This window comes from Leuresthes tenuis, unplaced genomic scaffold (genome assembly GCF_036924035.1).
Source record: "Leuresthes tenuis unplaced genomic scaffold, fLeuTen1.0.hap1 SCAF_21, whole genome shotgun sequence".
Taxonomy (NCBI): domain Eukaryota; kingdom Metazoa; phylum Chordata; class Actinopteri; order Atheriniformes; family Atherinopsidae; genus Leuresthes; species Leuresthes tenuis.
The window spans coordinates 13,380,667-13,384,036 of NW_027325375.1; the positions used below are offsets into that span (position 1 = coordinate 13,380,667).

Genomic DNA, 3,370 nt, shown 5'->3' on the forward strand with positions numbered 1-3,370 from the left:
TATACTCTTTTACCGAAGTTTTTACAGCTCGATTGGCCGAATACCCTTTGATCCTATTTCGGTGAATTTGACATCTGCCTTACATATAACAGATTAGCGGTTTAGCAGTTTTAATTTAGTTTGAGTGAAAGAATTCATTTTATAGCAAAATCCGAAATCGTGAAGAACTCATGAAAGTAAGCTTATTCTCGGATTCCTGAAACTTTAGATTTGCTCTTTCTTTTACTGCAAAGTACAACGTTGTTTTTTTTGTTTAAATCTTTCTAGACATGGTAAATATTAAGGACAAAGCAGTTTTCACATAGTTTGAGTGAAGGAATTCATTTTATAGATAAAATCCCAAGAGTCTGCTGAGAAAAGAGAGTGAATGCGAAGTAGACTTTAACACGGCTATGGGAGCGAGCCGAGTGTGGGCTAACCGGGAGAATTGCTTGAAAGAAACGCGACACCGAATGAGCGATCAGAACAAAGCCTCAATACGGGATTCTCGTGGTGTTTTTGTTGCTGCCTTGTCTTTTGCACAGAGTAAAAGACAAGGCAGCCATCGATTGTTCCTAGTTGGTCAGCCGAGGAGCAAGGGGGGGGGGGGGGGAGCAAGCGTCTCAACCAAGCAAAGCTCACCATGGGGAAGGTGGCTATGCCAACTAGCCTGATGCCCTGCTCCCGCAGTGACGGATAATCGTACTCTGGTTTCTCTTCATAACGTACAAGTCTTTCGCCTTTTACTAAAGATTTCTGTGGAGAGCAGCACTAATGAGTTGTTTCTATTATTGGCAGGCTTTACCTTTGCGGGTGAAGCCTTTTCTGTCTGTGCAAAAAAAATCTTGCTACTTTGCAGAGTGACTTCTCTGAGTAGAGTCGCCTTACTTGTTGCGACTGTGCCGATGTTCGAAGCTGGAGTGCAAAGTTGTTGCTTGAATGGTGCTTGCTGGAGCATGCGGGAGTGCAAAGTTATACCATTTAAAAGGGCTGAAGAGTGCTCAGTGCAGCGGGTGGGCGGAGGTGCAACGTGACACTCTGGCCACCTATGGCCATAAAAAGAACACTGCTACAAGTGCGCATTGTGCCAGCAAGGGCCCTCGGACCTGAAACAGTGGACAGTTATCGCTTCTCGGCCTTTTGGCTAAGATCAAGTGTAGTATCTGTTCTTATCAGTTTAATATGTCCTCTATACGAGGACAACATATTAAATGGATTTTTAAGAATAGGAGTTGAAAAAGAAGCTTGCTCCGTTCACTCCAAGCCTCGACCCGGGACTGCAGTGCCGCTGGGAACGGTGCGCTCTCCTCTGCTCTTGTGAAAAAGCAAACAGCGGTGCAGGATGGAAGTTTCAGGGAGCCCAAGATGAAACTTTCTTTTAATCTGCTGAGAAAAGAGAGTGAATGCGAAGTGGACTTTAACACGGCTCTGGGAGCGAGCCGAGTGCGGGTTAACCGGGAGAATTGCTTGAAAGAAACGCGACACCGAATGAGTGGTCAGAACAAAGCCTCAATACGGTGTTCCCGTGGTGTTTGTGGCTGACTTGTCTTTTGCACAGAGTAAAAGACAAGGCAGCCATCGAATAGATTGTTTCTACTTGGTCAGCCGAGGATCAGGGGGGGGGGGGGCGGCAAGCGTCTCAACCAAGCAAAGCTCACCAAGTAGGAACAATCGGGCCCTTTTCGATGGCTGCAACACCTGAAAGAGATATTGATGCGAGACCCGATCAAATGCTTTTTCAAAGTCTAAATTTAAGATGACAAGCCGGGTGTTTCTGTCTCTAGCGTAATCAATGATGTCTCGAATCAGTACGAGGCTGTCGGTGAGTTGTCTCCCTGAGATGGCACAAGCTTGGTCTGGGTGAATTACCTCCTCTAAAACAGAGGACATCCGTGTCGCTAAAACCTTGCTAAAAAGTTTACAGTCAAAGTTTAAAAGTGTGATGGGCCTCCAATTCTTTAGGTCAGTCTTATCATTTTTTTTATAAAGTAGAGTCACTATTCCCACTCTAAAACTGTCAGGCAGTCGGTCGAGTTTTTCAAAATCTTTAAAAACATCTAAAATGTCTGATGATAAAAGGTCCCAATAGGTCAGATAGAATTCTGCAGGAAGCCCGTCTAAACCCGGAGCTCGACTTCTCTTAAAACCTGTTAGGCATTTTTTTAACTCTAAAGCAGTAAAATTCTGTGTCAAGTGTGCATTCTCTTTTACGGTTTTGTCAACGAATTTTAAGATTTCTGCCGATGTTTCCAAGTGCACTGGTTTCTCTTTGTACATGTTACTATAAAAGGTATGTACAGTTTCAATCATCTCTTGTGTGGATTTTGTTAAAAACCCATCTTCTCTTTTTAGATTTTGAATACACTCCTTTTTATTTATAACTTTCTTTCTTTTTCACCTTCCTCAATTTCCTGCTCCCTGCTTCTTACAAAAATTCCTTTACTCTTTATTTCTGCTAAAACTGACATTTCCTTTTTGACATCTTTGATTTCTTCTTTAAAGTCTATGCCACACTGATTTAGTTTAAAGTAGCGCTGTAAGCGTTTATGTAGTCCCATCATACATCTATTCTCTTTCCTTTTTTTACGTTTACCTTGCTGTTTAAAAAAAGTCTGGGTCGTTTCCTTCACCATTTCCCACCATTGTGCATGTGTTTCGTAGAGGTCTTGAAGGGTCTGCCACTCTTTATAACATTCCCTGTACTGACTGACTATGATTTCATCCTCCAACAGGGAACAGTTGAGTTTCCACAGACCACTTCCTACCGTCACACCAGAAGGGGGTGAAAGGGTGCAGGAGAGCATAAGGTGGTCTGAAAAGAAAACAGGGGTTAATCTAACATCAGTGGGTGGGCAATCTCTAGTAAAGAAATAATCAATGCGAGAGGCTCTGGTGCCATCATGACTAAACCAGGTGAAGCCCTCCTCTCTGGGATGCATGGTTTTAAAACAGTCAGTAAGCTTAAAATCCCTGCATATGCCCTGAAGTAAAATCGAAGTCTTATCCACTTTAAAATCTACCCCTGCTCTTTTTCTATCTTTCCTGCTCAAGATACAGTTAAAATCCCCTCCTACAACTAAAGGTACTTGCCCTAGCATGTAAAGCTGTATATCTTCTAAAAGGTCATACCTTTCATTTTTTCCATTGAAACCATAAATATTTAAGAGGTTAAAGTCTTGCCCCATAAAATTCAAGTGTGCTAAAAGTGCCCGTCCGTCTCTCACCACTGTGCTACCTTTCACCAGAACATGCGGATTTTTAATTAGAATGGCAACACCATCATTTTTATTTTGATTTGAGCCACTCCATATCGATAAATGGGGCCACATTTCCTCCCATTGTCTATGGTTTTTTTAAAAAGGTAGTCCACATTCTTGTATTAAAAACACAT

At 42.4% G+C, this 3,370-nt stretch overlaps 2 non-coding genes across 2 annotated transcripts; both read left to right on the forward strand.

Moving 5' to 3' along the window:
- The first annotated feature begins 681 nt into the window (after window positions 1-681).
- On the forward strand, window positions 682-795 carry LOC140280722 (U5 spliceosomal RNA). The gene has a single exon (XR_011909652.1). It is a non-coding gene; the product is annotated as a U5 spliceosomal RNA (small nuclear RNA).
- Window positions 796-1,103: 308 nt separating this feature from the next.
- Window positions 1,104-1,287, forward strand: LOC140280527 (U2 spliceosomal RNA). Its single transcript, XR_011909486.1, has one exon. It is a non-coding gene; the product is annotated as a U2 spliceosomal RNA (small nuclear RNA).
- Window positions 1,288-3,370: the final 2,083 nt, after the last annotated feature.